General features: G+C 55.0%; 1 protein-coding gene across 4 annotated transcripts in view; it reads left to right on the top strand.

The window, feature by feature from the left end:
- The first annotated feature begins 8,389 nt into the window (after positions 1 to 8,389).
- The window catches only part of AHDC1 (AT-hook DNA binding motif containing 1), a 70,767-nt gene continuing 67,539 nt past the window's right edge, over positions 8,390 to 11,617 (top strand). For 3 of the 4 annotated variants that reach the window (XM_025362984.1, XM_025363003.1, XM_025362973.1), the window contains exon 1: positions 8,390 to 8,626. The gene's annotated coding sequence lies outside the window, so the exon portion shown is untranslated. The remainder of the gene's footprint in view (positions 8,627 to 11,617) is intronic. The other variant, XM_025362994.1, reaches the window with a different exon arrangement.

Raw genomic sequence — 11,617 nt, 5'->3', positions numbered from 1 at the left:
AGCCTGGGCGACAGAGCGAGACTCTGTCTCAAAAATAAATAAATAAATAAATAAAAATAAAATAAAATGTCCCCTTCGTTACTGATGTGGCCTTCAATCTGTGTACAATAGGTTTGCTAATTCTTTATCTGAGTTCATCGGATTTGGCATTCATCACAGGCGCAGTGGGACAACCTTAGGCCTCCTTTGCCACGGCAAGGAGGAAGACCACAGTGGAACTTCTGGAGCTGTCAGATTCTCCAAAAGAGGACAGAAGAGAGGGGAGGAGAGAGGAGAGGCCTGAGGGTTAGTCTAACTCACTGTATCTCACTAGGGGAGTTTTGCCCCCAAGGGAGCTTTTGGAGAGGTTTAGAGGCAGTTTGGTTTGTTTGGCTCCTACAGGTAGGGATCAGGGATGCTGAACAACCTGCAGTGCACCTGTGCCACGATGAATCTTCACACTCCCTCATTCCTCTTAGAGAAACTCGGGAAGCTGACATGCCTCCGTGTGAAAACAAGGGGAGCAGGGAATAAAGATTCCCACCTCTCCCGTCAGTAAATTTTTGTTGACCATCTGACTGACTAAGGGAAAGGACAGGGAAGGAGTGTGGAAGCTGGGAATCACTGCTGCAATTGGCAAATCATTACTGAGCATTGACTCTGCAAAGCATTGAGTCTTTGCTAAGGAGGACCCTGGGAACACAAACATGAATAAGACCTGTCCCTGCCCTGGAGGAGGAGTTCATAGTCAAGCAGAGGAGGAAAATTGTAATCATAATAACTCATTTATTAAGTGTCCTCTGAATGTCAGATGTATTTACAGCCATATTTTCATTTTAATCCAGTCCTGAGCCTGGTTCTGTGATTAGTCCCATTTGTAGGTGAGAAAACTGAGGCTCAGGGGTTACATGATGTACCAAGGGCATGCAGCTGTATGTGACAGAGCTAGGATTTGAACCTAGATCTTACACCAAAGCTCATGGTCTTTTCACTAGACTTCATTGCCTCTAGGCTTTGGGAAGAGAGCATCTGTGGGGTGTGGTGTGTGTGTGTGTGTGTGTGTGTGTGTATGATCTTGCCTCTTCTAGTTATTGGTGGAAAGATTCCCTGGAAATCCTCCTATGCTGGGTGACCTAAAGGAAAGAAAGATAAGGCGATCAATGCAGACTGAGAATTCCCTGTGTCCTGCCCTGTGCTGGGGGTTGTTGAATGAGAGCAATAAGATGGAGAGAAGCCAAACGGCTGCTCAGAGGGGTTGTCATAGGGGTGGGAGCCTTAGCTCTACAGAAAAAGTCTCAGGGGCCAAGGCTTCCCAAGGGATACAGTTTCTGGTTGACCAAACTCACAAGAGCCTGATGTATAAGCCAGAGGCCAGTGATTCTACCTGCCATGAAATAAGCAGAGAAGAGCATGGCACTGGAGCTGTAGTGCCTGGTGTGAATCCTGCCTCCACCACTCACTAGCTGTGTGATTTAGTGTAAATTTTTCACCTCTCCAAGCCTCGATTTCCTCATCTCTGAAATAGTAATCAAATGATCAATACATGTTAATTCTCTTTGTCACTACCATTTGCAAATTGTTGACTCTGTGCCAGGCATCCTGCTAAGTGCATGCATGCTGCCATTTTATCCTCGCAGATCCCTACGAGGAGGAGTTTGTTGTATCTTCATGTTGCTAATGAGGAAACTGAGGCACAGTGAAGTGAATCAGCAGGACAGAAGTGGCAGAGCAGGGGCTTACACCAAGTCTTCTGACTCCAAAATCAGTGCTCTCAGTCTCCATAGCATTTTTCAGGGACCAGAATATTCTTGTCCGCCCTACAGGGCTCTGTCTGGTACTGGGATGCCTGTTTGGTTTCAACGAAAGCCCAGCAGGGCAGTGAACCACCCGGAGTTCACCAGGCCCCTCACTGCTCCTCAGTAGAGACCAGGGCCTCCTGAGCCTGGAATCCCTGTGTCTACTGGTACCTTCCTTGTCTCTCCCTCTGAAACAGTTAGATGAATTCTCCCTTGCACCCCATTTTCTGTGCTGCCTTCTGTTCCCTTCAGATAGAGCACAATGCAATTGATTAGGCTTCTGCTTTCTCAATTTCAATCACATCCTCGCCCTGCCTCCCTGAGATTACAGGCGGGTCACCTTGATTGCGGTTTGCACCGTTCACAAAACTCTTCAGTCGTTTACAAAACCATCTCTCGCCTCATTCACTCCCCCACCTGGCTCTTCTCCTCCGTGATGCGTGGATTTTACTGGTTTAAGACTCAGAGGGCAATTTTATTTCCAAGTTCATGGTGGGGGAGGAGGACACCTAATTGACTAATGCTGGGTATTTCGCATGCATCGTCTAACTTGATCTTCACCACAAGGCAGCACAGATGTGTGATTATCCCCATTTTACAAAAGAGGAAACAAGACTCTGAGAGGCTACAACACTGGCTCAAGGTCATACAGGCGGATGGTAGAGCCAGGATTTGAACTCAAAGTCTCATGTGTTCCCCGGGTCATATTTCTTTATTTGAAGGAGCAGCCTGGGAAAGTGTCATATTGACCCAGAGTCAGGACCAGGAAGGGCCTGGTGCACACAGGGCTCAGGGGTAGCTCCATACATGCTGAGGATTGTACTCGTAAAAGAACTAAGTCATTTATTAATTTCACACACATCTACTGATGTCTCCTGTAGGCTGGTCCTGTCTAGGAGGCAGAACAGTAAACAATGACAACACTTAGGGGCAAGGTCAGTCTGGGAGCCAAGTCTGGGGGATTTCTTGGAGTCTGTGAAATAAAAATCTGCTTGATGAAGCAGCCAGAGGGTGAGGTCATCTCCAGCAGAGGGAACAGCATGTGCAAAGGCCCAGAGGTATGGTGGAGTAAGGCCCATTCAGGCTAGGCAAGTGCCAATAATTAGGCGTGGGAGGGCTGAGGGTGAAGATGAGGCATGGAAGAAGAGGGATGGAGAGTCAAAGGCAAGAAGTAGGAGGGGGAAAACCAAGGGGTATGGGCCCTGAGTTGTGGGGAAAATAAAGAAGAAATCTGGGGGACCCAGGACTCATTGTGGGGAATGGAGTCTAATCTGGATCCCACTGCTCCAGGACTGAGCTGAGTGGATCCTCTCTCCACTCCAGTAGTTGTCTCCCAGGTACAGTATCTAAGACACACACACACATACACACACACACACACACACACAGCCTGGATGGTCCTGCAGTGATGTTCACACTCTCTCTAGTGGTGACTCTGAGTACTACATCCAAAACTGCAAGAAACTTTCCCCTGGGATGGGAGAACCAGGTCTTTTCAGAAACTTCCCACCACAGGACAGGAGGTATGGCACAGTTCCTGCTCTCAAAGAGGTCACAGTTTAATGGTGATGGGTGATAATGGGACAGATGCAGGCACAAAATGACAATAAAGCTATGTGGGAGAACAGGGGAGAGTCCTAACTCAACTGGGCTGGGGGAAGTCTGGGAGGCTTCTCAGAGGAGGTGTTGATTCATGAGAAACAAGAGTAAGAGTAAGAGTAAGAGTTTGCTTGGTAAAGAAAGAAGCAACAGAAGGGCATTCCAGACTGGACAGAATTAAGTGAGCTCAAAGGCAAGAAATGAGACTGCTCAGGGAGTTACAGTTAGGTAGGTGTGCTAGGAGTGTGAAATTTCAGAGGGGTTAGTGGCTAAAGATGAAGATGGCAAAGGCAGGCATGGGTCTTGTCTGCCACGCACTCGAGCTGGGATCCTAAGCCTTGGGCAATGGGGAGCCACTGAAGGGTTTTGAGCAGGGTAGTAGCAAGGTCAGATTTACTTTTTTTTTTTTTTAGACGGAGTCTCACTCTGTTGCTCAGGCTGGAGTGCAGTGGTGCCATCTCAGCTCACTGCAACCTCTGCCTCCCGGGTTCAAGTGATTCTCCTGATTCAGCCTCCCAAGTAGCTGGGACTACAGGCGGGAGCCACCATATCCGGCTTATTTTTGTATTTTTAATACAGATGGGGTTTTGCCATATTGGCCAGGGTTGTCTCGAACGCCTGACCTCAAGTGATCCGCCCACCTTGGCCTCCCAAACTGCTGGGATCACAGGTGTGATCCACCGCGCCCAGCCAGATTCATTTTTCAGAAGGAATCCTTTGGTGACAATGGGGAGGAAAGATGGGAGGGGAAGAGGCAGGAGAGGGACACCCTTCTTGGACACAAAGAACCATACCAGGTCACCTTCATATAAGGACATGTAGCTTTGACCGCGCCAATGAACCAGACAGAGTGATACAAGTTATGGCACCTACAGACATGTCAATGGGATCCCAGGCTGAGCACCCACAGACAAACATGTACTGCTTCACACGCAGACACAGAAGTCAGGCCCGCAAGCGAAAGCAAACCGAGGACACACAGTTATCCCCCAGACACAGTCGCACAGCGGGAACTACACAACCCTGATGGCCACAGGAATTCACACACACTCAGTGTGGCTGTCAAGGGCCCGACCCTGCTCCCCCTCTGTCTCCCCCAGGTCCCTTACCACCCCGGCAGGAACAAAGCTGACCTTTGCCCTCTGGCCTCTGGCCTCTCCTCCCACACCCCCTGCCCCAGAGGGAGGAGCTGTTTGAAGTCTGGGCTGCAGCTGGGGTTTCCTGTGGCCTAGAGGAATGTGGGAGGACTTGCACGGGGGAGGGGAAAGAGGCTGGCCCAGGAGGAGGGCTAACGGGGCCTGGGGGCCTTAGTCCCCACTGTACCACAATGAGGGAGGCTTCCTGCTTGCATGGCCTCTTGGGCTCCAGCTTTGAGTTGTTCCCATCCAAAGAAGGGGAAAACCAGGGCCATAATGGCTCCAGTCCAATAGGCCTCTTGTTCCTGGATCTGCAGCTCAATAGCTTAGGATAGGCCCACAACCTCTCTAGGCCTCTGTCTCCCCTTCTTCATACTGGGCTGAACCACCCTCTAGCAGTCCACACCTCCCCTGAGGCAGCCCCAGGAGTAGGGCCAGTCCCAGAAATTCCTTATTCAGGGAGGGCCATGCTAGTCCCTACCCTATCCTGCCCTTTCCATGAGGCCCGAGGGCCTGGCTCCAGGCTGCTGGGACCTGTCAGTTATTGTCATTATTAGTGTGACTCATCATCTCTCTCACCATGCCCTTGCCAGTTTTCACAGTGCTTTTACATCTATGTGCTCAGTTAATCTTCTCAACAGCTCTGCTTCTATTTTACACACGGGAAAACTGAGACTCACACAGACTGAGGACACACAAGTAAAATCAAGATCAGGACCAGGCCTGTCTGGCTGCTACTCCACATGGCCTCTCAAACCCGACTCCACAACTTTATCTCCAGACTCTCATCTTTATTTTCTAGGGTCTAGCTACACCACCTTCTGCTTACACTGAAACAAAAGCAGCTGGAGGGAGCTGAACCCAGAGAGGGATGATTCAGGCGCTTCCAGAACCTGTGTCCTCTGCCTCAAGCCTCCTTTCCCTCCTGCTTGCTAACTGCTGAAGCAGAAATGGAGATTAGACACTAGGTGGCAGCAGCAGCCCACGGGAAGACAGCTTGAGTTTGGGGAGACCCCCTCCCCAGCTCAACACAATTTGGAGAGGTTCCACGAAAAAGACCAGCCCCCAGATAACAGGGAGACTCTGCAATGCTTGGTTTCCAGTGATGATCAACACTTTAAGGGCTAACGGAATTCACTCTCACAGGGGAGGGGACGCTGAAGTAGCCTGGGGTGGGAGGGGCATCCTTGGGAAACCCTATCTAACTTCTATTTCCCTCTAACTCATAGAGCCATGGGTCCTACTAATCTTGCCCTCTGCATCTCATTACTTAACCTCCCCCTCCCACGCTTTTCCCAAACTCCCCTTCATCCCAGCCTACTGGGGCTCTCCACACCCCAGAAACCATCCTATATTATCCCACCCAACTCCCTCCTAAAACTTGATTCAAACTGAGTAGAGTCTTCATGTCCAGGGGCAGAATCTAATGGGTAATGGGGGAAGGGAGAGAAAGGAGGAGGAACCTGGGTCTCTTTCACCTTCCCCAACGCCAAAGTTGTCTGTCCTATAGGGGGCCAGCTAGGGCAAGGTGCCAAAGCCTCATCTATTTGCGATCACTTCAGGCCCAGGCTTTGGAGCTGCAGAATTTCTAATGACTTTAGCCACTACTTTTATGAGTATATTTCCCACTCAATGAATAAATCTTCGAACCCAAGGTCTAACTTGTCTGCAAGGAGAAGCTGCTCCAAGATGATGGTCTCTCCAGCCGGTCATGGCAGCCCCATGATGCCAAATCAATAGTGTACCGTTTAGAGCCCTAGACCTCTCCTATTACTGCTGCACACACCCTCTGCCAAGGGCCAATAGAGAGTGCTCCCCAGATCCCATCTTTTGTCCTCTGGGGGTACCGGACTGCCATAGAGAAGGACCTCCTTGGAAGGAGTGGAGGTGTGGGGAAGATAGTGACCAGGGAGCTGCAGTTGGCAAAATGTCACCAGCTGCCTTTGTCACACACTGGCCATCACCCTGCAAGGCCAAAGGAAGAGTCAGAAACAGGGAGGCCAGAGACAAAGGCACTGCTCTAGGAACTTCAGACCTGGAGCAAGATAGACAAGGCCAGCAGACACAGAGTGTGGAACATCAGACACACAGATGAGGTGGTCCAATGAGGTGGGAACGCCGCAGGGCCAGTCAGGGCCGGCGTTGGTAGACACCTAGGACACAGGACAGGACAGCCACTATGCATTATTCATCTCCAAGTCCCCTGCAAGCCCTGCATACCTCAGTTAACATTTGTTGAATTGCCAAGAAAGGACACACAGACACAGGGAGAGAAGGTCAGTTACAGAAATGGAGGGAATCACAACTGCTTGCCATAGCCCAGGGTTTAAGCTTGTGGGGTTTGGAGTTAGTCAGACCCTGGTTCAAACCCAGCTGGGCTCAGCCACTTGCTAACCAGAAGAACCTGGGCCTCAGTGCCCCCATCTCTAAAATGGAAATAACAGCACGATTTTACCGCAGCAGTTCAGCCATCTCTGGGGGCGGTAACAAGGCCCTCAAGCAGCGCACATTCCCATCTGTGGGATAGGCTAGGGAGGGGGCCCAGGAGCCAGGGGCTGGAGAACAGATGTGACCTGAAGAGGAGGTAGGTGAAAGTGCTGAGCCCAGCCCCCGGCCGCGGTAGGAGGTCAGCACCGTTCAATTTGAATCCTGCTTCCTGACACAACGCAAATGCTCAGTAGAATTCGGAAAAGGGTGTGTGTGTTCTATCTGTGGATTATCCAAGACTTCTGAGCCCTCGCCGCCCTTGGACATGTAGGAAAGCTGGGTTGCAAGGGCGAAACCCAGAGCTCGGAGTTTGAGAGGAGGGGTCACCGAGTGGGGAGGCAGCGCTGGCTGGGTCTCCTCCGCTGCCCCGCCCCAGCAGCCCTCCCGCCATAAATACTTGCGCTTTACTCAATAAGAAACCTTTTCAGAAAAGGATAACGTCCCCAGATTGAGAGAGCCGGTCCTCTCCTCCGTCCTTTCCTCCTCACATTTAACTGGGACGCCCCAGAAAGTCGCAGCCCCTTTGGCTAATCCCCTGGTTCCCTATTCCACTCCCATTCCGCTCTCAGACCCCGCCCCTTCACTCCCACTCGCAACCTCCGCTCGAACCAGAGCCCCCCGGTGGAGACAAGGAACACGGGGACCATTCGTAACTCTTGGGGAGGATCTGCGCCCGTTGGTAAACGAGGACGCGCCCCAGTCAGACGCGCCCCAGGCACGGGGTCCCCGGGGCTCCCGGCCGCGCCGTCGGAGCACCCAGCGCGGCCCCGCCCTCCCCGCGCGCGGAGCGGCCGGGGCGGGGACTACAAGTCCCGGCGTGCCGCGCGCGCGCTCCCCCCTAGGGTTCCGGATGGTGAGCGGCGAAGGTAAGGCGAGCTCGCAGAGGCATCGGCGGCGGCGGCGGAGACGGAGAGAGGCAGGCAGGCAGGGCGAGGGCGAGAGACGGAGGGAGGGAGCGAGCGAGGCGGACCAGACAGACAGACAGGCGGGCGGGCGGGCGGGCAGAGCGAGCCACCCGCCAGGCTGCGCTCAGCCCCGCTGGCAGCGGAGAGAGCAGAAGGCAGGAGGAGGGAGGGGAGGAGGGGGAGGGAGGGAGAGAGGGAATCCAGCTACCACCACCCAAAGCCAGCGTCTGCTTTCTGTCCTCATTTCCTTTTCCCACCCAGCTTGGAGAGCAGAGAAAGGCAGAGAGAGCGAGAAATAGAGACAGTCTGAGAGACAGACAGACAGCCAGAGAGAGCGGGAGGGAGGAGGGCGGAGGAGGAGGAGCAGGAGGACTACGCGGGGCGCGTTCCCTCCCAGGTTTGCAATTGGGGGGTGGGGGCGGGGGTGTCCAGGGCTGGGAGAGTGTGTGCGCGGCGGGAGGGCGAGGGGAGCGCAGAGAGCGAAGGAGTGATCGAGGTGGGGGGGCGCCGCGGGAGCGGGGGGCCGTGTCCAGCGGAGTTAGCGGCGGAGAATGTGAGCCGAGGCGCGAGCCATGCTGTCAGCGACGGCGGGCGGCTCAGGGCTCTTCCACGACTCCTCTCCTCAGCAGCCGGGCGCCCGCGTCGCTGCCACCGCCGGAAGACAGACGCCCCCTAAAACCCCTCGCCTGGCTCGGACCCACGGAGCCGGCAGCCCAGCACTCCGGTGAGTGGCGCCTCCTCCCCAGCCCTAGACCCCCGCTGGGGACCGGCCGGCCGGGCTCTTTTGTGCAGCGCACGGTGGGGGGGGGCCCGCGTCCCCCGGTCCGGTCCGCTGGACCCGGTGGCTGCGGTGCCCGCGGTGCGATCGGTCTTTGTTTCCACCGGGGCCCGCGGCTCGGCTGGGCTCGGCTCGAAGCCTGGCAGGCAGCGCCGGGAAGGGGGAGGGGGAGGTGGACGGGGAGGGGGGGGCGGGGAGGGGGGGTTCTCGGGTTTCCTGGCCGCCCCGCGGCTCCCCCGGCTCGGGGGCGAGGTGCGCGCCCAGCGCTGCCGCGCGCCCCCTCCTCCTTCCCCCTCCCTCCGCCTTTGGATTTAAAACTGCAATTTGCTCTCCAGCTTGCTGAGAATGTGGGGGGGGGGGGAATGAAGGGGGGACCGTGGGAGCGGAGAACAAGGCTGGATTTTAGGATCGGCGCTGGGAAAAGGGGAGACTGCGGAGGGAGGAGCCCCTCCCCTCCAACCCCCAAATCCCTAGGATCCACTGGCTCTCGGGGAGTTGAGGGGCGGGGACCTAATGACCCGAAGGGGGTGTGGGGCGGAGGAGGGATTTGGGGGCGGCTAGGGCTGAAGGGGTTGGGCCGCGTGCCCGGTTACCTGGCGAACAAAGTCGGCTCACTTTTGCATAAATAAATAAATAATCGCCTATCAATGCGTTTCCTCTGGGGCTCTGATTGAATCGGCCCCCTCTTCCCCAGGGGGTGGGGTGCTGAGTGACAGCTGTCAGCCCCCTAGGCAGGGAGCTGGGGTGAATTGCTGAATCTCTGCTTGCTGGTTGAGGGCGCCTTCCCCTGCTGGGTCTGGGTCCCCGGGCAGAGCCAGAGGGGCAGGGGGCTGGCTCTGAGTCTAGGAAATAACCTTGTTTCCTGTTCTACAGGAAAAGGGACAGCAACCCAGAGTTTGGGGGCTGGGGATGAGGACTGATGGGAGCTTGGGGGGGTTCCCCAGCAGCCTGACCCCCCAGCCTCCTGCCAGGCGAAGGGGCCAGCTGAGGGAGGAAGGATGTGGGCCTTGCTGGCCGGAGGCGGGAGCTGGGGCTGTCCCTGAGGCGGGCAGCGGGCACAGAGCGGGAGGAGGGAGAGAGAGAAGCGGGGGCGGGAATTCTCTACCGCAGACCCTGGGGGCCAGGGCCAGATGTGGAGGGGTGGGGAGTCTCCCCTCCCTCCCAGCTTGGGGGCCCTGGGGCTGGGCTGGGAGGGGCTGAGCCTGGTGCCCTCGGTTCTGCACCAGTGCCTGACTGGCAGGGCCAGCTGAATTTGGGCCCAGGCGTCACCCTGGGAGGCAGGGCCGGACTGCACCAGCCTGGTCCCTGAGCACAAGGAGGGACCCTTGGGGGGCCTGTGCCTGTCTGGCTGGGCAGGCGTTTCCCGCCGGACCAGTTGGTGTCAGGCGGGACTTGGCCCCAGCTCCCTGGGCAGAGCTCAGGGTGTGAGGACAAGCTTTGCCTCCGGGTCAGGGTGGCCACATTTTGTCCGCTGCTGCTGTCGCCGCCGGCTGGGCGGGGGCATGTGCCCGGGCCTGGGCAGAGTCCTGCCAGGGGCATTTGGGGTGTTTCTATTGTTGGCTTGTTCCTGTTCCGTGTGGCCCGGTGTGTGTGACTGTGAGCTAGGGCTGTAAGTGAAAGATTACCAGTCTGTCTGTCCCCCAGCCTGGCGTGGGGGGGGGGGGGGCAGGCAGGCTGGGTTGTGGGGGGACCCCCCAGGTGGCATGTGCATGCTGCTTGCCATTTCCCTCCTTTGAGCAGATGTATATTTATTTTTATAGTAATGGAAAATCAAACTGGATAGTAAGTTGAATTCATTTTTTTCTCCTGCTGTGTCAATAGTTGGAGTAATCCCCAGAGACTGGTGAACTTCTGGCCCCAGAGCTCCCACTCTTCAGGGGTTGCAAAGACCAGTGAGGGCATGAGCTTTGGGGGACCAGTGGCCACCAGCCCAAACCAGTGACTTGTCCTTCTTCATCCGGCTTTGGGGCAGATGCCCAGGTGGGCAGGCATTGCCCCCTCCCAGGAATCCCCCACAGCCCAAGGTGTAGCCTGGCCTTTCTAATCTGGTCAGTACCTAACTGTGCCCAAGTCCTCAGGGACATTCCCCTGGTGGGCTCTCTCCTCCATCTGGGCTCCCGGCCCACGTGCTGATATTTATTTTCTGTAGTAAAATCCATTTTTAATGCCGTTACTTTTGAAATAATATAGAGAGAAACAAATGTGATGTGTTTAAGTTGCCCTCTGTGAGTTTTTAATGTGATCTATGGCTGAGGTAGTGATGGAAGGAGCTGTTGGGCTTGGAGAAATTTGGTGTCATAAAGAAAAAGAGCTAGCTGTTTATTATTGTTGCTGGGCTGGGGGGTCTGGAACAGGGTCGTGGGGGCAGGGAGCCCCTACCACCCTCAGGCGCTGTGAATGGACAGCATAGCTTCTCAGTTTCAATGCATGAGGATTCTGGGGTTATTTTGCATTGCTCCCCAGCCCTTGATGGGGCCTTTGGGGAAGGGGTTTGGAAGCTGGGGGGCTTTGTTAACCCCCACTGCATGTACTTAGATCTGGGCTGGGAGGCTTCTGGAACCCCCTGCTGAGCTAAGTGGAGGTGTACAGTAGGGAAGTTGGACTTGGACTCAAAAGATTAAAAGATGGGGTCTTCACCTGATTGCTATGGTTGTGCTGGAGGCTTGAGGGGCAGACTGCCCCTGGCAGAAGACATTTGGGTAGGGGGAGCTGTTCTGGACTGACAGAGCCCCAGAGGGACATTGTTGTTCTCCAATCAGCCTGGAGCATTGACTTTGAACCACTCCCTCCTCTATGCTTCTGTTCCCCATTGGACAGGGGCTTCCTCCAGGCAAACCTGATCTCCCTCATTTCCCCCTTCCCCTCTCTGTCCCACCCCCAGGTCAACTTGAATTTTTTTTTTTTTTTTTTTTTTTTTTTTTTTTTTTTTTTTTTTTT

The sequence above is a fragment of the Theropithecus gelada genome, chromosome 1, assembly GCF_003255815.1.
Source record: "Theropithecus gelada isolate Dixy chromosome 1, Tgel_1.0, whole genome shotgun sequence".
Taxonomy (NCBI): Eukaryota; Metazoa; Chordata; class Mammalia; order Primates; family Cercopithecidae; genus Theropithecus; species Theropithecus gelada.
Note: the sequence above shows the minus strand (reverse complement) of the source record. Positions and strands in the feature narration are given on the sequence as shown.